Source organism: Bombina bombina, chromosome 4, assembly GCF_027579735.1.
Source record: "Bombina bombina isolate aBomBom1 chromosome 4, aBomBom1.pri, whole genome shotgun sequence".
Taxonomy (NCBI): domain Eukaryota; kingdom Metazoa; phylum Chordata; class Amphibia; order Anura; family Bombinatoridae; genus Bombina; species Bombina bombina.
The window spans coordinates 714,774,632-714,797,646 of NC_069502.1; the positions used below are offsets into that span (position 1 = coordinate 714,774,632).

The 23,015-nt window shown below is 37.1% G+C and overlaps 1 protein-coding gene across 1 annotated transcript in view; it reads right to left on the reverse strand.

The window, feature by feature from the left end:
* Positions 1-20,220, reverse strand: part of TNFAIP3 (TNF alpha induced protein 3) — a 53,536-nt gene extending 33,316 nt beyond the window's left edge. Inside the window, exon 1 of the mRNA XM_053710917.1 lies at positions 19,968-20,220. The gene's annotated coding sequence lies outside the window, so the exon portion shown is untranslated. The remainder of the gene's footprint in view (positions 1-19,967) is intronic.
* Between the last annotated feature and the right edge of the window lie 2,795 nt (positions 20,221-23,015).

Here is a 23,015-nt window from a genome sequence, read left to right on the forward strand (position 1 = left end):
ATCTAAGAGTATGAGGACAGATGTGCCCATTTAGTCTTCCTCTTTAGTGTTAGCTATCATTACAAACACATTATAGAGGAATGGGGTATTATTGTTTGAGTGTCAATTGACTATGGATGGGATGAAGGCTGAAGATATTGCTTGATGATGGGTAGATGTAATATCCCACTCTTTAAAGTGAATGTAAATTTTGATGCTAAAGTGCCCGGTTTTTAAAAATATGATTAAAAACAGGGGCACTTTAATTCATCAAAATTTACATTTAACTTGTGTTGTGAAAATACTTACCTTTCAATCTTGACAGCCGCTCCAGCCTCTTTCTGGGTTTAAGCCTCTTTCTGGGTTTAAAATGAGGAATTCGGCTTCCTCCAATCAGGGCGTTTAATCAGACACTGATTCCCCGGGGGCGAAGCCGTGATTGGAGGATGACCAAGCCATCATTTCTGATGTCAGAAATGGCTTGCAACGACCGGGAGAAGCTGGAGCGGCTGTCAAGTTTAAAAGGTAAGTATTTTCACAACGAGTGAAATGTAAATTTTGATGAATTAAAGTGCCCCTGTTTTTAATCGAATTTTTTAAAAACGGTACTTTAATATCAAAATTGACATTCACTTTAAAGAAGAGGACAACATTGTTTAAACGTATAGAATAAGGGAAGTAAACTTCCATAAATTGAGAAGGGACATATTCGATGCACGCTCCCTTCCAAGTCCTGATGGACTGGGGGGGAGGTGGCTTCACCCGCTACTGCGCCCCCCCCCCCCCCCAGTTATATATTGGACACCTTGAAACCCTAAATAAGATAGAGGCTTATCATTAAAGTAGCTTCCCACTAAAGTCACATTAAAAAAAAGTAGCTTTATTGCACAACCACATACAACAAACCTATTTTCCAGTGATCTTACGCTTGTTGAATGCTTAAATATTTTAGAATACGAAGTTTATTTACGTGCAGTAAATAAGGTAGTATTTGTGTTTTATTTTATTAAAATAAGTGGGGGCTTTTTGGTTACTGGTGCATGCTTTGAGGGTTCTATAACGTCCCAGCAACTAAAGGCATTCCTCTAAGAAACACTTTTCCAGATTTGGGCCACATTGGATCATGGTACTTGGAGTTTCAGGGAGATTGCATTCCATTTGCTGGCATCAGGGAGCCGCTATTAAAATCAGGGAGACTCCCTGAACTTCAGGGAGAGTTGGGATGTCTGACAATGGGATGTGACTACTGTGTAAATTGTGAGGTAAAATATCTTCCTTTTTACGAAGAGATGTTCATGTAATATTTTCTAGTCAGCTTTTTACAGATATGCAGCATCACTTTCGAATACTTTAAGATATGGAGATTATGTCCCTTTAAGTTAATCGTCAAGCAACACTACAGCAGTAGACAGCTCCGGAGCCTTTGCGGGGCAGGTTCGCATATGCAAGCCTGCTTCCCGCAATGTAAGAAGCAGCGGTCATTAGACCGCTGCTTCCTACACCTTACGCCACCTCTTAGGTGGCGAAGCATAATCACTGAGAGCACGCTCGCTCTCGGTGATTGGCAGCCCCTTCAGTCGCACGATTGAAGGGGCGGGCATTACACACTCCAATGAGTGTGTAATGATACATACGGGCAAGCAGATCAACAGATCCGCTGCCCGTGTGTAGCGAAGGCAGGTGGACAGCTTCGCGAGTTAAGAAGCTGTCCGCCCGCCATTTAGTATATGGCGCCCAAGGTTGTGATAAGGGAAGCTGGCAACGTAAGTGGGGCTTATGCAGTTATTCTACAACTGTGCAAACTGGAAAGTAAAAGTGACATGAGACTCACAATATTTTTTTCATGAATTAAATAAAACATGCAGTTTTATACATTCTTCTAATTTACTTCTAATTATCAAACTTCATTTGTTCTCTTGGTATATGTTGAGGAAAATCAGGGATCTAAGCTCAGTAGCATGCACATGGCTGAAGCACTATAGGGCAGATGTTATACATTTGCAAGTGCACTAGATGGCAGCACTAATTCCTGGGTTAAGACACCTACCTATGCATATTTTCAACAAAGGGTAACATGGGAACAAAGCAAATCTGATAATAGAAGTAAGTTTATATTTTTTTAACTATATGCTCTATTTGAATTACAAAAGAACATTTTTGGGTTTAATATTCCTTTAACATATAAACATACTAAGTTGATTGGTATATTGAATGGTATCAATTTATTGGTCACACAAACGTTCATATGCAGTGGCTACCTTCACCACTGGTCTAAGTGTTGTATTGTCTCTCTGATTGCATCTGAACCTTTAAGTGACCAATAAATTGGGGGTTAAAAAAAAATAGCAAGTGACACTAATGGAAAGAGAGAAGAGGGTAGGGAAGCAGCAGTCTCATGGCTGCTGTTTAAATACTGACTGTCTTGCGAGAACCTGCAGTCGTAGGGGAGGAGGCAGCTTGATAAATTGAGCCCATACTATACATATATCGAATAAAAGTGTAAAAAGAAAATGCTTTGTGTTTCTTGCATATAACTGTGTGTTTGTCAACTGCATAGGGGTTATACAAAAATAAATTTAGCTCCAGAGCAGCAATGCACTATTGGGAGGTAGCCAAACACGTCTGGTGAGCCAATGACAAGAGGACTAAATGTGCAGCCACCAATCAGCTGCTAGCTCCCAATAGTGCATTCCTGCAGCTGAGCCTACCTAGTTATGTTTTTTAACAAAGGATACCAAGAGAATGAAGTAAATAAATAATGTTATATAATTCTGCACTAACATTATATTAGCGCAAACTTTGTAAAACGTAATATTCCCTTTGAATTTAAAAAAAACCCGGCTGTTTTACAGACCCGCTCTCTGTGCTCTTCTGAGCGGGTCTGTTTTATTCACACAGCGCATCGGGCCAGCTGTATAGTCACAGCCCGGCCCGACCGCGCCATAACACTAAGTGCAGCTCGCTCCTGCTCTGTCTGACAGCAGGAGCGAGCTGCACTGTGTATAATGGCGCGGTCGGGCCGGGCTGTGACTATACAGCTGGCCCGATGCGCTGTGTGAATAAAACAGACCCGCTCAGAAGAGCACAGAGAGCAGGTCTGTAAAACAGCCGTTTTTTTTTTTAAATTCAAAGGGAATATTACGTTTTGAAAAGTTTGGCTAATATAATGTTATATAATTCTGCACTATGTGCAGAATTATATAACATTATTTTTAAGGTTTACTGACACTTTAACACAAATCTTATAATATATAGGATTCTAACAATTAAAATAACCTTATTTTCAATGTTAAACTCCTATGACTAAAATCTGATTGGCTGTCAGTCATTAGTTATACTATGGCAGGATTGGACAAATGAATGGTAAGACCCCTGTACATAAAACAATACATCTCCTTCCCCTCACTTTTCATCTGTTTCGTCTGATAATATATTCAGCTGTTCATATTTCAAACGACTCAGCAAAATTCAAACGAATGTGCATTTGTCCAAAGTCTAAATGCACATTTCTAGTTATGAGTAATCCTTAAAGGGACATTAAACACTAAATACATGCTAGAAAGAATGATGCATTCAAGGAAAAGATTAGTCCATGACTAACATGTAGAAGTATTTTTTAAAGTTTCATTACTTGTTTCAGAAGTGACAAAATAAGTGTAAAGTTTTAGTGTCTATAAAACACTGGGAGCTGCCATGTTGTAACTTGTGTTACCTTCTCTGCTGTGGCCAATTAGGGTCAGTTATAAATAGGTCACTAGAGTGTGCAGCCAATGGTTGTGCTGGATTTAACAGTGTTCTGCACTTCCATTTCTAACAGCAACTGAAAAGCTCACAATTTCAGAATGGAATTACAGGCAAAGAGGACAAAATAAATAATGAAAGTATATTGCAGAGTTGTTTTATTATATACAATTTATCATTTTATATTACCATCTCAAAGTGTTTAATGTCCCTTTAAAATCCACCCTGTCAGGGCTACATGAGGACAGTGAGAAACAATCCTACTGCAATTAGTCATATAAATCGATTAACACTAAAGAAACATATCCAAAGAAATGTCACTATATTCACAGATGATAAAGTGTCATAGCTTTGGGGTGTAATAATGTTTCAAAATGAAAGTGCCCATCATGTGATTAGATAGGGTAGTCAGGTACTACACAAAATGAACATACGCAGGAGCGGTTATGGAATGGGTATGTGACAGCCTTTGACAGGCAGAAAAAGAGTGTGTGTGTGTGTTTTCAGATTGGAATTTATGTATATCCCGTTTGACAGAGTGTTTTACTTTGGCGCAAGTTTGTGACTAATACATTTGTGTGTTAGTGGATCTTTAAACAGTGCTCCTTTCTTAAAAACAAATGTGTTAAATCAAAGTGAACACAAAAAGAAATAAATTTGTGCAAAAAACAGCAAACAACTTACTTTTTTTCTTGCAAAACTAGCACTTAGAATTTCTCACGTTAGCCACTGTTCTCTCAATGTGACAAGAGTGGCACATTTTTAAAATGTATTCTCCCAGTTCAAAGCATCAGCAAATCTGACTCTCTGTTTATCTAGTCTATTCAGTCAAGTCAAAATCAAAACTTCCATGATTCAGATAGAGCATGCAATTTTAAACAACTTTCCAATTTACATTTATCATCAAATTTGCTTTATTTTCTTGGTATTCTTTGTTGAAAGCTAAACCTACGTATGCTCATATGCTAATTTCTAAGCACTTGAAGGCATCTTATCTCAGTGTATTTTGACAGTTAGGCATCGCTAGTTCATGTGTGTCATATAGATAACATTGTGCTCACTCCCATGGAGTTAATTAGGAGTCAGCATAAATTGGCTAAAATGCAAGTCTATCAAAAGAACTGAGATAATGAGGCTGTCTGCAAATGCTTAGATACAAGGTAATGACAGAGGTAAAAAGTGAATTAATATAACCATGTTAGTTATGGAAAACTGGGGAATGGTTAATAAAGAGATTATCTTTTTATACTATAAAAATGTTGGTACAGACGAAATGGAAATTCTGGACCGAAACCGAATCCGAAAATCCAGGATGCACTTAGCCGAAAACCGAAACTGAAAAAAAACGAAAAACGAAACTGCAAGCCAATAAAATAAAATAACCACACTTTTATTGAAAAAGTAACAATAAAATTTGAGAAAAATATCTTAAAACAATAATATGCTACACAATAATTTTACCAAGAAAAAAAAAAAAAAAAAAAAAATCAGGCAAAAAATTATAATGCAATTTTCGGCCAAAATGTTTATGCTACCAAATGTTGGTACATCCCTACTTTCAACAATATTAAATATCAATATACTGTATTGTTCTGTTTAACAGAATCAGATTTAACAGTATTTTTTTTTTATACCAATTATCCAAATAAAGTATAGCCCTAGAAAACTATTATTATATGAGAAACAGTAAGTCAAGTCATAAACTCAAACAGCAACTCTAGGCTAGCATCAAATTTGAAATATGCTACACAATTTTACCGAAAATAACAGGCAAAAAAAAACGAAAAACCAAAATTGCCAAAAATGCCATTTTCTGCAAAAACGTTTCTGCAGCCAAAATTTCGGTGCATCCCTAGTGTAGCCTGTCCGTCCCTTTAATACTAAACCAACTCTGGAAGTTTTAGGACATCATGCTAGATAAGCTACATGTAGACCAGAGCATCCTTGTAGGGCTGTGACAGGAAGTAATGGACACTGATCAGAAATAAAAGGTAAAATCAATTTAAATTAATTAATAATAAATATTGCAATGATTTATATTACGTATAAGCCACTGCTTAGTGCTTTCTTTTAAATTACAACAACGTAACAGACTGTTTAATGTAAGTGTTTTATTATTGCACTATTGCTTGCCTATAATTATGTTAAACCCAACATTGTTAAACCCATAGTCAAAGTCAGCTCCAGAATGGCAATACACTGCTTATCCAGCTGGTGACAGGAAGCTACTCCCACATGCTATCCCTAATTGGCACACATACATTAAACTGAAAGTAAATCCTAGCGTTTACTATTGAAACAAATAAAGGGGACTTCCATTCATGAAGTATAAGATACTTCATGTAGAAAGCTCCTTTATTTGATTCAATCGATCGCCGCTCTTAGCTCCTACAGCAGCGCATGGCTAAAAAATATTTTGGCTAAGAGGTGACGTTTTCACCTCTTAGCCAATAGTTGTTCGGTAAATCCGGCTCCCATGGGTGCCAAGCCGGATTTACCGCACAGCTATTGGCTAAGTGGTGAAAACGTCACCTATTAGCCAAAAAAAATTTTTTAGCCGTGGGCTGCTGTAGGAAAAAATGCTAGGATTAACTTTAAATAAGAACACAATAAATGTTAGTATTTCACAGCTGTGAGGCCTAGAAAAGATCCATGTGTAACCAGATAATTTTTAGGTGTGGCTGACAGTGGGGGGCACCCATTGGTGGATTGGGAGGTGTTAGGGCCTAATTTTAAGGCACCTGGGTTTGCCGGGCAATGATTTAACCCTTTTGAATGGGCTAAACACATATATACATACACATGTCCTTATTTCCTTATTGCAGGTTTATGTCCCTTTAAACCAAGTATACATTTGCTCAGACACCGTGTAGCCTGTCAATATAACAACAAGAAGGCGAATTGGACGAATGAAAATTGCTCCTCTTAAAACTCATTTACGATAGTAACATTTATTAGGTCAGGGTAATGACAAATCCCGAAACCCAGGGATCCACATTTCTAAAAGCTTGGCTTCTGGCTCCTTACTTTATCTATACAAACACACATTGCTGGTTCGTAAAGGGTGTCCAGCTGGCTCAGTGGCTCCTCACATTTTTTTCTTACTTTGATATATCCACAAAAAGAGTAATCTTTATTAGCCACATGCAAAATGATTAGAACCTGGAGTAAAGTTAAAGACGCACTGCCTTTCTGACTGTGGGATTTTTTAACCTCTGTTTGTTTTAAAGCATTCTCCAAAAGTGAAGTAACTACACTATACAGCCAAAAGTATGTGGGCACCTGATCATCCCACAAATTTAGCTTGTTGGACATCACATCCCATTCCAAGCCATGGGCATTAAAATTGAGTTGTGCCGAAAATCCAGGATGCACTTAGCCCCCCCCCCCCTGTGGCTATAACAGCAGCCACTCTTATGGGAAGGCTTTCTACAAAATGTTGGAGTGTGTTTGTGGAAATTTGTGCACAATCAACCAAAAGGGCATGTGTGAGGTCAGGCGCTGATGTTAGACGAGAAGGTCTGCAACTCTCAATCAGTGTTTCCATTCATCCCAACAGTGTTCAATTAAGTTGAGGTTAGGGCTTTGAGCAGGCCACTCAAGTTCCTCCACATCAAACTCCTCAAACCAGGTCTTCATAGACCTAGCTTTGAGCACAGAGGCACAGTCAGCCTGGAACAGGAAAAGGCTGTCCCAAAACTGCTGCCACAAAGTTGGAAGCACCCAATTGAATAAAAGGTCTTTGTATCCTGTTGCATTAAGATGAACCTTCACTGGAACTAAGGGGCCTAGTCTAAACCCTGAGAAACAGTCCCAGAGCATTATCCCTCCACCACCAAACTTAACAGTAAGCACTCCAGCAGGTAGCATCGTCCTGGCATCCGCCACACTAAGATTCTTCCATCAAACTGCCATTTAGTGAAACATCATTTATCATTTCAGAAAAATCAAATGTTTCAACTGCTCCAGAGTCCAGTGGTGGCATGCTTTACATCACTCCAGCTGACTTGTGCATGTAGATGTGCAATTTGTGTACAGCTGCTCAGCCATGGAAATTCATTTCACAAAGCTCCTAACACACAGTTCTTATGCTAAAGCTGCTTCCAGAATCAGTTTTAATCTCTGTAGTGAGCGATAAAACAGATGACAGGTGATTTTCAAGATCATAAGCACTCAGCAACCCTGCTTTGTGAGTTTGCATGGTCTACCAGTTAGTGGCTGGGCTGCTGTTGCTTCTAGATGTGTCCATTGAACAATAATAGCACTTACCGTTGACTGGGGCAGATCTAGTAGGGAAGAAATCTCACAAACTGACTTGCCACAAAAGGTGGCATCCAGTAGCGGACCTACTCAATAGAGGGCCCTGGTGCAAACAGTAATAGCAATTATATACATGATGTGCTGTATAAAGATTTGGCGGATGGATGAATGCGCTAATAAAAGGCTCCCCTACATGGGGCCCCCTCAGCACTTGAGTCCTGGTGCCACTGCACCTGCTGCACCACTGGTAGTTCCGCCCCTGGTGGCATCTTATGACAGTGCCACGTTTAAAGTAATTGAGCTCTTCTGTACAACCCATTGAACTGTAAATGTTTATCTATGGAGCTGCGCTGGATTTTATGCACCTTTAAGCAATGGGAGTGCCTGAAAAATCTTGAACGCAATGATTAGTAGGGATTTCCAAATGCTTTTGCCCTTATAGGGCTAGATTACAAGTGGAGTGCTAATTTACAAGTGGCTGGTTATTGCCAACGTGAGCTCGCAGTAGCAATCAGCGCTCCAAAAATTAACCAGAGATCAGATCTCTGGTTAATTTTCAAAATACGCCGCCCCCCCCCCCCCCAATTGCCACCAAAATACAGTGTAGCGTAGTTTTTATTAAATAAAAAAATTGTAGCCCTTTTATTAAAATAACTGCAAGAAGCAGTTATGAGGGGTTAAAGTGTGCAGGTGTTAGAAGAGAAAGAGGCTCTCATTGGAACCTATGGAAGCACGTTCGCTTCCGTGCAATGTGAACGCAAGGTCGCGTTCACATTGCAGGCCACTTCTAATACCAGTGCACAATTGGTCTTTAAGATCCTATTTTAATAGAGTTTAATCTAGATTTTAGCACACACAATATTTTTTTGCTGAGAAAGACAAACAATAATTGTATTTTTAATCACATGAATTATAAAGGGAAGCACTGACCTCTGGGAAACTCTTGTAACTGCTATACAAGAAAATGATTAATTGTGACATTGCCAAAACATTATAAGGGGGAGCTAATATTTCTTCTTTTAGCTCTACAATAAAAAATTTCCAAATACATTATCTTATAAATCATGTAGCAAGAAGTAAAACTGAAACCATGTGAGAGACAGCCTGGGTGTATTTGCATGTCACATGCATGTACAGATTCCGATGGAAATGTCAGATTAGTCGTTTTGCATTTTGGAATTTACATATATTTTCTGAGTGTCATTGGTGTTTAAATAGTTTGTATATCATAAAAAAAGAAAAAACTAAAAATGCAGATATTAAATTTAGATAAAAGCACATTATAATCTTTCAAAACAATATTATTATTTACAAGTCATTGTTAGTTTTGCAATATACAAATTTCTAATAAATGGTTGTAGATATTTTTGTTTAAAATAACTGAATAAGACGCAAAAACAAAAAAAATGATGTGGATTATATAAAAAACAATGCCAAACACATATACAGGTTACAAAGACATGAATCAAAATCAGACATCCATTTTTCAGAAACAGTGCAAAATTAAAAAATTAAAATAAAAACAAATAAAAAACTAATTTAATTCTCTCTCTTGGTATTCTTTTTTAAAATGTGATTCTCAATATGATCTCATGGAAAATAACCTTTATAACATTGTTATGAACATTCTTGCAGTGTTGGTTGAATCAATAAAGTTGGATTATATAGCTGTGTGTATATTTTTTTTTTAGCCTAAGTACTGTGCTGTCTAATTCCTGTTCTTGGAAGCTTAAAGTGAATGTAAATTTTGATGCTAAAGTGCACGGTTTTTAAAAATTCGATTAAAAACAGGGGCACTTTAATTCATCAAAATTTACATTTCACTCCTGTTAAAAAAACCAAAACAAAACAGAAAAAAAAAACAAAAAAAAAAACGTACCTTTTAATCTTCACAGCTGCTCCAGCTTCCTCCTGTCCTCGCAAGCCATTTCTGATGTCAGAAATGATGGATGGGTCATCCTCCAATCACGGCTTCCCCCCCGGGGGAATCAGTGTCTGATTCAATGCCGTGATTGGAGGAAGCCGGATTTCTCATTTTAGACCCAGGAAGAGGATTTGCAACAGGTGGAGGAAGCTGGAGCTGCTGTCAAGATTAAAAAGTTTTTTTTTTTTTTTCACTACAGGAGTGAAATGTAAATTTTTATTAATTAAAGTGCCCCTGATTTTAATCGAATTTTTTAAAACCGGGCACTTTAGAATCAAAATTTACATTTACTTTAACCCCTTAATGACCGGACCATTTTTCAATTTTCTTACCCTTAATGACAATGGCTATTTTTACATTTCTGCGGTGTTTGTGTTTAGCTGTAATTTTCCTCTTACTCATTTACTGTACCCACACATATTATATACCGTTTTTCTCGCCATTAAATGGACTTTCTAAAGATACCATTATTTTCATCATGTCTTATAATTTACTACAAAAAAAATAATAAAATATGAGGAAAAAATGGAAAAAAAAACACACTTTTTCTAACTTTGACCCCCAAAATCTGTTACACATCTACAATCACCAAAAAACACCCATGCTAAATAGTTTCTAAATTTTGTCCTGAGTTTAGAAATACCCAATGTTTACATGTTCTTAGCTTTTTTTGCAAGTTATAGGGCCATAAATACAAGTAGCACTTCGCTATTTCCAAACCACTTTTTTTCAAAATTAGCGCTAGTTACATTGGAACCCTGATATCTGTCAGGAATACCTGAATATCCCTTGACATGTATATATTTTTTGTTAGAAGACAACCCAAAGTATTGATCTAGGCACATTTTGGTATATTTTATGCCACCATTTCACCGCCAAATGCGAGCAAATAAAAAAAAAAAAACTTTACATTTTTCACAATTTTAGGTTTCTCACTGAAATTATTTACAAACAGCTTGTGCTATTATGGCACAAATTGTTGTAAAAGCTTCTTTGGGATCCCCTTTGTTCAGAAATAGCAGACTTATATGGCTTTGGCATTGCTTTTTGGTAATTAGAAGGCCGCTAAATGCTGCTGCGCACCACACGTAAATTAGGCCCAGCGGTGAAGGGGTTAATTATGTAGGTTGTAGGGAGCTTGCAGGGTTAATTTTAGCTTTAGGGTAGAGATCAGCCTCCCACCTGACACATCCCACCCCCTGATCCCTCCCAAACAGCTCTCTTCCCTCCCCCACCCCACAAATGTCCCCGCCATCTTAAGTACTGGCAGAAAGTCTGCCAGTACTAAATAAAAGGAGTTTTTTTTTTTTTTTATAAAAAAAATAAAATATTTTAGCTGTGATGGACTCCTGCCTTAGCCCCAACCTCCATGATCCCCCCCCCCCCCCCAGCTCTCTAACCCTCTCCCCTATCTAATTGCGGCCATCTTGGGTACTGGCAGCTGTCTGCCAGTACCCAATTTGCCCAAAAACAAAAGTATTTTTTGCTCTTTTGCTTTTTTTTTGGGGTTTTCTGTAGTGTAGCAGCCCCCCACAATACCCCTACCTCCCCCTCCCAGATCCTTTTATATTATTTTTAAAAAAAATCTCCCCCCCCCCTCTTCCCTCCTCATTGGTGTCAGTGGCCAGCTAATGCGCATACGCGCGCCCCCCGCACGCTCCCGGCACCCGGCGTGCACATTGCACTTCTAGGAACCGGATGCCGGGTAGCGATGGGCCTCCCACCCGCCTCCCTGTTGCGCTCCCACCCACCAACGAACCGGCACCATCGCTACCGGTGCAGAGAGGGCCACAAAGTGGCCCTCTCTGCATCGGAGTCTTCTAAAAAGGTATTGCAGGATGCCTCCATATGGAGGCATCACTGCAATACCCTGAGAGCTGCTGGAAGCGATTGCGATCGCTTCCAGCACTCTCTTAGACAACTGACGTACCAGGTACGTCCATTGTCATTAACTGCTTGTTAATGCATGACGTACCTGGTACGTCAGTTGTCATTAAGGGGTTAAAGGGACACTAAACCCAATTTTTTTTCTTTCATGATTCAGATAGAGCATGCGATTTTAATAAACTTTCTAATTTACTCCTATTATCAATTTTTCTACGTTCTCTTGCTATCTTTATTTAAAAAGTAGGAATGTAAAGCATAGCAGCTGACCCATTTCAGGTTCAGCACCATGGATAGTGCTTGCTTATTGGTGGCTAAAATTTAGCCACCAAATAAGTAAGCATAACCCATGTTCTTAACCATTACCATTACATTCCGGCTTTTTAAATAAAGATAGCAAGAGAACGAATAAAAATTGATAATAGGAGCAAATGAGAAAGCTGCTTAAAGGGACACTGAACCCAAAAAAAAATTCTTTCGTGATTCAGATAGAGCATGCAATTTTAAGCAACTTTCTAATTTACTCCTATTATCAAATTTTCTTCGTTATCTTGATTTGAAAAAGAAGGCATCTAAGCTTGTTTTTTGGTTCAGAACCATAGACAGCATTTTCTTATTGGTGGATAAATTTATCCACCAATTAGCAAGGACAACCCAGGTTGTTCACAAAAAATGGGCCGGCATCTAAACTTACATTCTTGCATTTCAAATAAAGATACCAAGAGAATAAAGAAAATTTGATAATAGGAGTAAATTAGAAAGTTGCTTAAAATTGTATGCTCTATCTGAATCACGAAAGAAACATTTTGGGTTCAGTGTCCCTTTAAAATTGCATGCTCTTTCGGAATCATTAAAGAAAAAAAAAAAAGGTTTAATGTCACTTTAAGACACGCTTACTTTTTAGGAGTGTAAAAGTTGTCCTTCAGACAAATAGACATTTTAGTACTACATTTAATACTGTTTAAATTAAAGGGACAGTCTAGTCAAAATTAAATTTTCATTATTCAGATAGGACTTGTAATGTTAATCAACTTTCCAAAATACTTTTATCATCAACTTTGTTTTGTTCTCTTGGCATTCTTAGTTGAAACTAAACCTGGGTAGGCTCATATGCTAATTTCTAAGCCGTTAAAGGCTGCCACTTATAACAAGCTTTTTTAATTTATTTTCACAACAGGAGACTGCTAGTTCATGTGGGCCATATAGATAACACTGTGTTCAGGCACGGAGAGTTATTTAAGATTTAGCAAAACACAATACTAAATGCAAGTCAATAGATAATAAATACAAAGTCATGTGATCAGGGGGCTGCCGAAAAATGCTTAGATACAAGGTAATCACAGAGGTAAAAAGTATATTAATATAACAGTGTTGGGTATGCAAAACTGGGGAATGGGTAATAAAGGGATTATCTATCTTTTTGCCTAGAGTGGGGTAAAGAGTCCTTTAGGAACTATTTTAGAGGGTTCTCTTGTATACCTATATATAATCATGTGTATGTATATGTATGTGTATATATATATATATATATATATATATATATATATATATATATATATATATATATATGTATATATATATATATATATTGTACCAAAATATCATCAAATATATGTAGGAATATGTATTTATAAAAATAAATATTCTTCTATGTGAATTGGAATGTGAAATATTCATATTGGGATAGTGCACTTGGGAATATGCGATCGGGTTTGCACGAGAGCGATGAGTTTTTTTTCTCTCCACTGACTTTTATGGGGGAATACATGAAGGCGCACATAATATTCTAAGTTCAGCTTTTTGCGCTTGTCTGGTTATCGCAAGAGCGAAAACAGTTTACGTTCAACTCATAATATGAGCACAACCCGATGAGCACAAAAAGCTTACTTCTAGCTCAGTTAATGCTTGAGTGAGCATTAAATAGCACTCTGGCCTAAAATGATTTAATTAGTTAAAGGGCCACTGTAAGTAAATATTTTCTATGCCTGTTACTAACTAACTACCCCAAATACGCTTTTTATCAATAGCATTTCATTAACATATCTCTACCGTATATCAGAAATGTAATTGTTTTCCAAACCCACTCCGTGGGTATCTTTTGCTCTGTACCAATCCGTTTACAATACCTAGGTTTCAAAATGGCACTTTAAACACAAAGTTATTGGTTTAAGTATTTTGAACATGCAGTGCTGAAAATAGTGGGCAGGATAACGTGACATCATCGGCGAATAAAAGATATAACTTTTAGAACGTTATGAAACTTCGTTTTGGAGAAAATATAGGTCAGTAGGTTTTAATTAATGTTTATTAACTTTAATATGTTAGTTGTTTGGATTAAAAATTATAACAGAAAGTAATCCTTTAATAAACACAAGCACACAGTATGGCCTCTGGAAGAATATTCACATTTTTTTTTATTACTGCTACAATATGCAAAGCAAATAATTTGTGTGTAAATGTGCAACATTGTTAAATCTCAAAGTTATATAAACCGCAAAAGGTAGTTAATTTGCATAACAAACTGTTTTCTCATCCTTGATACCCACATAATTATATAGTTATCAGATTAAAAAATAGATTTTGTACTTGATTTTCAATTAAATTTATGATTTCTTGGCTATTTTTCAGAGAATACGAATGATAATACAAAAACGTTTCTTTCACTCATGGTTAGTGTTTGGCTGAAGCCATTTATTATTAATCAACTGTGTTTACTCCTTTTTAAATCATAATGACAACAGAAACTACCCAAATGACCCTGATCAAAAGTTTACATACCCTGGTGATTTTGGCCTGATAACATGAACACAAGTTGACACAAAGGGGTTTGGATGGCTATGGCTATTAAAGGTAACCATCCAACCTGTGATCTGTTTTCTTGTAATTAGTGTGTGTGTATAAAAGGTCAATGAGTTTCTGGACTCTAGACAGACCCTTGCATCTTTCATCCAGTGCTGCACTGACGATTCTGGATTCTGAGTCATGAGGAAAGCCAAAGAATTGTCAAAGGATCTGCGGGAAAAGGTAGTTGAACTGTATAAAACAGGAAAGTGATATAAAAAGATATCCAAGGAATTGAGAGTGCTAATCAGCAGTGTTCAAACTCTAATAACGAAGTGGAAAATGAGGGGTTTTGTTGAAACCAAACCACGGTCAGGTAGACCAACTAAAATTTTAGCCACAACTGTCAGGAAAATTGTTCAGGATGCAAAGATAAACCCACAAATAACTTCAGGTGAAATACAGGACATGTGGTGTGGCTGTTTCAAGATGCACAATAAGGAAGAACTTGAAGAAAGATGGGCTGCATGGTCGAGTCGCCAGAAGAAATGCCACAAAGTATCCCGCTTACAATACGCCAAACAGCACAGAGACAAGCCTCAAACCTTCTGGCACAAAGTCATTTGGAGTGATGAGACCAAAATTTAGCTTTTTGGCCACAACCATAAACGCTACATTTGGAGAGGAGTCAACAAGGCCTATGATGAAAAGTACACCATTCCTACTGTGAAACACGTAGGTGGATCGCTGATGTTTTGGGGATGTGTGAGCTACAAAAGGCACAGGAAATTTGGTCAGAATTGATGGCAAGATGAATGCAGTATGTTATCAAACAGAACGCCTCATTTTCCACTTCTTGATTAGAGTTTGAACACTGCTGATTTGCATTCTCAATTCCTTGGATATCATTTTATATCCCTTTCTTGTTTTATACAGTTCAACTACCTTTTTCCCACAGAACCTTTGACAATTCTTTTTCTTTCCCCATGACTCAGAATCCAGAAACGTCAGTGCAGCACTGGATGAAAGATGCAAGGGTCTGTCAGGAGTCCAGAAAATTATTAACCTTTTATACACACACACACTAATTACAAGCAAACAGATCACAGGTGAGGATGTGTACCTTTAATAGCCATTCAAACCCCTTTGTGTCAACTTGTGTGCATGTTATCAGGCCAAAATCACCAGGGTATGTAAACTTTTGATCAGGGTCATTTGGGTAGTTTCTGTTGTCATTATGATTTAAAAAGCGTAAACACAGTTGATTGATAATAAATGGCTTCAGCCAAACACTAACCATGAGTTAAAGAAAAGTTTTTGTGTTAATCATATTCTCAGAAAAATGGCCAAGAAATCATAAATTCTGCCAGGTTATGTAAACTTATGAGCACAACTGTAATTGTAATATATATATATATATATATATATATATATATATACATACATACATACACACACACATACATATACACACCCGCAGTATATGACAAATGCAGTCATTATGTTGTAGAGGCAACATTTTGTAAGTTCTCATCTGACTCAGCACACACGTATTGAAGCTAACAACTAAAGAATGTAATGATACTGTCTATATACAATAATTAGCTCTCCTCGTTACATTCTGTCAAAAACAGTATAAAATATAACAGGATTTAAGATATTGTTCTACATTGAAATACTTTTCAATGCTCATTACCTTGACAAGAGCTTGGAGCAAATATTAATCTAATGTTAAAGCAACCTCTTTAAATGTGGTAATATTGCAAATATTATTAAAGGGAACTTCAAGTGAAAATTTTCTGGAGATATATAGCCTCAGAATTGTATTACATACTGCATTTTAAATGGCTGCTTGGCCATTTTTTTAACTCCATAAATGTAGGGTAAGCATGGCAAAAGGTGTAATTCTATGAATTGCACAAGATAATCACTGATGCTTGATGGGCCAATGAAAAAGATATAAAACAGTCGGTTTCATTTTTGCAATAAAAAAAGCTGTGGGTTATACTTAATATAAATCATTGCGATATGTGTCATCATTTTAAAGGACTTTATTATTTATATATTTTTTCAATTTAATTTGTGCAGAGGACATCACTTCCTGTCATAGCCCTACAAGGGAGTTGTGGTCTCTACAGACGGCAAAGGAGTCGCTTAAAGGGACAGTGAACCGAAATTTTTTCTTTCGTGATTAAGATAGAGCATGAAATTTTAAGCAACTTTCTAATTTACTCCTATTATCAAATTTTCTTCATTCTCTTGGTATCTTTATTTGAAATGCAAGAAAGTTTAGACGCTGGCCCATTTTTGATGAACAACCTGGGTTGTCCTTGCTGATTGGTGGATAAATTCTTCAACCAATAAAAAAGTGCTGTCCAGAGTTCTGAACCAAAATAGCTTAGATGCCTTTTTCAAATAAAGATAGAAAGAGAATGAAGAAAAATTGATAATAGGAGTAAATTAGAAAGTTGCTTAAAATTGCATACTCTATCTGAATCACGAAAGAAAAAATTTGGGTTCAGTGTCCCTTTAACCTTTAAAGTGGTTGATAGGAGGCATCTTCAATGGCTCCAGTCCGTTTCTTGCCCATGCTTAGTACAGGACTGCAAAATAATGTGACACTAGAACTTAAGTTAAAAAAAGCCAGATCCTTTATCTCTCTGCAGGCAGTGATTATGCCAAGTATCTCTAAGTGCTCTTTTTTTTTCTTTTCTTTTTAAACACAACCTGTTTCTTTTTATGTTCACTTTGATTCACACACACACAAAGATTATATATATATATATATATATATATATATATATATATATATATATATATATATATATATATATACACACATACACACACATATATAAAAAAATTATTTTATTTATTTATTAAAGGTGCACTATTTAATATCCCTTTCATAAAGCAAGCACCACTCAGAGGTTGTATAAACTACCAAGTACTGCACAGTGGCAATCTTGGAATTAAAAACATATTATATAAACGCAAAAGGTGCTTTGAAAAACTAGTCTGTTGCTATATGACCCAGACCCAAACGTTTTGGCTCATATAAAGGCGTTGAATCTAATTCCCTGTCTCTTGTTCCTGCTTTGGGGGGGTCTAACAAACGCGCTAGAGCCAAGCATGGATCTCTATGTGACTCTGTACATGGTAATACAGCAGTGCACCGGGGTGTTGATCTGCTGGTGTGTGCCACTTCTCTTGCATTTGTTTATATATATATATATATATATATATATATAAATAAAAATACAGCATTAAGCTAGCTTTAGCAGTTTAATAAATCCAACATTTGCAAATAACGCAAGATTAGGCCAATCTCAAAGCTCAGCCTTACACTGAATGATGTGAATACACTATTCACGTGCATGTCTGTCACTCAAGTGCATGAACAGTGTATCTATGCCTGTCCAGCACTAAAGCATAAAACAAATAAAAAATACCAGCAGTGATAGATTTAGAGCAGGGGTTGACAAATCTGTTTAAAATTTAGGAGCCAGACATACTTTTAGAAACCAAACAGTGGTATAAGTATATAAATAGATGGAGAATAACCGCAAAAATCAGGAGCCAGGTGTAAAATTCTAGGAGCCTGGACTCCTGGGTTTGCCGAGCCCTGATCTAGAGGGTGCAAACATATGGGACCCAATTCCCTAAAGCTCTTAGGTCTGGTGAGATTATTTTTTCAGTAGAAAGGCAAATGTTATCATGAGAGCTGTTTATGTCACTATGCAGGTTCTGGATGATAAAATGAGACACATAAATTACAATACTCCAAAAAAAACAACAACAAACTTTTAGGTGATTTCTCTCCATGCCTATAGTAAGCTCTTTTTGCGAATGCAAAAATCATATGACGCAATGAATTAGAACATGTAATTTTAGTTTTAAAACGTCCCTTTAATTTTTAGTTTGCAGACAATGCTGTAGTCATCCAAAAAACATTAGGGTCTAGGAGCACCTCTGGATGCTAATTTTGGAGGGGGGGGAAAAAAGAGCATCTAAGGATATTGTTAAAAGAGTATAGTGCAAAAAGTACATGCTCTAATTTGTTAGTCACAAAACACTGCTGCACAATTGTCACTGTTCATTAGCTCACCCACTGTGTAAGTTTGGGACCTGCAGTTTTTAGCAGCTCCTGAGTAATACTTTAACTATGTGTTTAACACATGTTCGGTAGTTAAATACAGTCTTGCAGGGTCACTTGCAATAAAATGACATGTTTTAACAAAGTAAAGAATGTCATTTTAACACTATAATAGTCATTTAATGTAACACACATGATGTGTATCACATGGAGTGAAACTTGTACTTGTTAAAGGGACAAGTTGAATGCAAAAATAGCATCTCTAATTTGCTGGAGCCTGTTATGTTTGCATTACTGACTCTATATAACTATGTGTTTAACCCCACGCTAAGGGGTTACACATTTAGGTAAATTCCAGCTCAGGAGCTGCAGAAATTGCAGCTCCCAACAGCTGCTGGACAGTACCTATGTTTTTAACCCCTTTAGGCGAGTTAAACACATAATTAACTAGTGTCAGGGATGCACAAAATGACATGCCCTAATGTATCAAAGCATATAACTTTTGCAGTAGAATATACCTTTAAACAGAAATTAACCTGTGGGAGAAAAATAAATGTGTTCATAAAACCACTGCAATTACCTTTTTCCCTTTCAAACAATTGACCTAGAGTTAATATGTTGTGCACAAACATGCATTTACTGAGTGTACACATAATGCTAACCATATTTTAAATGCATGCTATACATTATTAGTACAAAGTACCTTTCAATGGACAAGTATTTTTTTTTTATTAGTGTTTATCAACAAGAAAGCACTGCTTTGCAAACATGCATACAAAATACATTATTTAAAACCAGTCAAGCAACCACTGTGTATGATGTTGCAGGGATGGTAATTCTGAATCCTACGGGTTTCACTGCAGCCAGTCATATACATACACACACACTCACATGAATACATATCTCAATTCTTTTGTATTCATTTTTTTCCACCATTTAAATAAATACCCCCCCAAAAATAAGGTCATCAGATAAAAAAAAATGCATAGTCTAAGATCCGGATGTGGCCACAAACAACTCAACAGCCTATAACAATATCATAATGTAAATAGGAAGGGTGTTGTAATTCTGTAGTTATAGTGTAACAACAACAAAATATAAAAGAAAAAATTCTATACGCATGAAATTTCTACTAAAAGTGAAATTAAGACTGTAATACATATTTATGCCAAATAAAGCCTCTTTAAACAATGGCAAACCCCCCGCCACAAGTTGCAGAACGCAATGAGAGTCACAGGCTGTACAGAACTGAAAACCAATGCTGGAAGCTTCACACAAACCAGCTGGGTGCATTTTTCTTACCTTTAAATAAGAATATTCTTGTTGATTCCTGGGTAGTTCTTGACTTTCTTTACTGAAGTGCAATGGGATGTCCTTGTTGTGCCACGACACCGGGCTCCATGGAACTACAGCAGCAGCAGAGGGTTAAAAATAAAATGTATTCAAACGCTAAACCTTGCCTTATTGCTGCTAATTCACACCACTGTCTGCCGAGCATGTTTCTGTTTTGCTTTTTTTTTTGCATTGCGTGGGGATTTCCAAGTACTCGGGGATTTCCAGCCACATTCATTGCAGTTTAACGAGAGGCAGAGGGAGGGGCCAAATAGGGGGAAAGTTCAGTTTGTCAAATACAGCAGTGCTGCTGTTGGTAAATATCTATACATCTCACGCTATAGGCACAGACCACTGAGAAAAGTGAGGGCAGCTTCACTGCACACTAAGCCAGACACTCACAAGCACCCAAGTACACAGGCCACACACAAAGACTATTCCCACAGTCTTAAAGGGGTAGGCACATACATTCCAATCCACACAATTTACTGAAGGTAGTTTTAGGGACAGATCACACAGTGCAAACACGCACTCTTCCAGGGCATGTTCAGTCTTAAAGGGGCAGGCACACAGCCTTTAAAGGGACAATGCACACAGTTTTCATGGAACACGCACACACATACACAATGCACTCAGGCTTAAAGGGATGCTCAGGCCCCCCACATAACCTTTACAAGGACAACTCGCACCACCATAGTTGCCAACATTTGAAAAAAATTTCCAGGGACACTTTGCAGCTATCAATTACTTGCATGAAATGTTTTACCACACCCCCTGCCCTAAAGTACCGCCCACTTTACCAAACCTACATAATTAGCATAATTTAGCTCCGCCTATTTGTTATGGGGCTGATATATATATATATATATATATATATATATATATATATATATATATATATAAATCTGCCACTGTTATATACAGTTTATTAGTCATTATCTAATATGTTGGTTCTGTAAGTACTGATATTTTGTAGTAAAGCTTCAGAAGCTTTACTGCAAAATATCTGTACTTACAGAACCAACAGATAATAACAAATAAACTGTATATAACAGTGGCAGATCATTTGCTAATATAAGCCAGGGTAATTAAAAAATTAAGAAGCTTTACTGAAAAATATCTGTACCAGCAGATATAACAAATAAACTGTATATAACAGTGGCAGATCATTTGCTGATATCAGGGGTATTAATTAAAAAATTTAGAAGCTTTACTTCATTTTTTTAATTACCCCTCAGATTTGGGAATTAATATCTACCTGCTGCTGGTTCTGTTACTAACACAGTTAGTTTACAATTTGTCATTTTTTATTAACCTTTTTTCTAGCATAACAGACTAAGTCTGACAAGTAGTCAAAAGTCACAGAATATTTGTTTTATTAATATTTTTAAATAATTCATTGGTGATTCACGGTGTATCAACAGTTGGCTAAAACTTTTTATTGCAGCCGGTTCATTTAGGGCTGAGTCTCACCTCGTCCAGATCGGCTGTCTCTATACTAAGTCAGGCAGATGATTTTTTTTAGGGTGTGCAACACAGACACTCTCAGCTCAGACTCAGCTCTGTCAGACAGTGTCCTCCTGCTGCCGCGTGTGTTGGAAGGCTCAGTAGTGCACTGCTCTAGTGAGCGGCAATGCGGGGTGGTCACGTGAGATGCCTGGTGACGTCACTGGTGTGCTCGTCGCAGTGCTGACAGCGCGATAATGAAAAATTCAAAGGAGATGGAGCTCAGAGTGGCAAACACACGGGATTGCGCTAGATAACTCAAAAGCGCTGCAGCTGCCTGCTACTCTTGCCGGGACAGTCCGGGACATTTAAATGCCCGGGACCCGGTCCCAAATTCCGGGACTGTCCCGGCAAAAACGGGACAGTTGGCAAGTATGCACCACATGCACAGTCTTAAAGGGAAAGATCAAATTACACATAACACAGACATGCAGCCTTAAAGCGACATTTTGATCAAAATGTAAATGTACATAGATTAATTACATTGTTGAATAAGAAACATCTGCAGTATACATGTACTGGCAAAAATGTTTCTCGTAAAAGTTATCACTGTTTTAGTGTTAACCTTTTTTTTTATGCACGTGAATGTGCTCCAACATTTTAAATACTGCAGCTGCTCAGAGCACCAGTGGGGCTTGTATCATGTCAGTAATTAAGAAACTGAATCATTACCAGATGGTACAAGCACCTTAGGATTTCTGAGCAAGAGCTGTGTTAGCAATGCTGGTGCACGGTGCATACTTAAATACACTACTTAAATACACTTTTAAAGCAGCTATAGCTTTTATTAGAAGCATTTTTGCTAATACACATCTTATACATTAAAATCAGCAGTAATCAATAAAAGCACTCACATAATGCACACAGCCTTAAAGTGCATCAAAATACAGTCTTAAAGGGACAGATCACATGCTTCTATTCAAAACTGAAATGCATCCATGTGGATTTCAATTTTGGCTGGAATGTCCCTTTAAATGGACAGCTCAGTCAATGCTTAGTCTCAAAAGGACAGGCATACATATAACACACTGTCTGTAAAGGGACAACTCAAACAACACATAGTTTTAAAGGTACAGGTACACACACACACATCCTTAAAGGGACAAATCAATCCCTTCTCAAACAGTCTTAAAGGGACATGAAAAACACATTTTTTATTTCATGATTAAGAAAGACCATGCAATTTTAAACAACTTTCCAATTTACTTCTATCATCTAATTTGCCTCATTCTCTTGATATCCTTTCCTGAAAAGCATATCTAAAAAGGCTCAGTAGCTGCTGATTGGTGGCTGCACATAGATGGCCTTGTGTGATTGGCTCACCCATGTGCATTGCAATTTTTTAACAAAGGATATCTAAAGAATGAAGCATAAAAGTAATGAAAAAAAATATTTTGGGTTTCATGTCCTTTTAAAAAGAGAGGGACAAACACTACACATAGCCTTTAAAGGGACAAATCTCTCCAAATGCTCACATTCTTAAGGGCACAGACACACATACAAAACACAGCC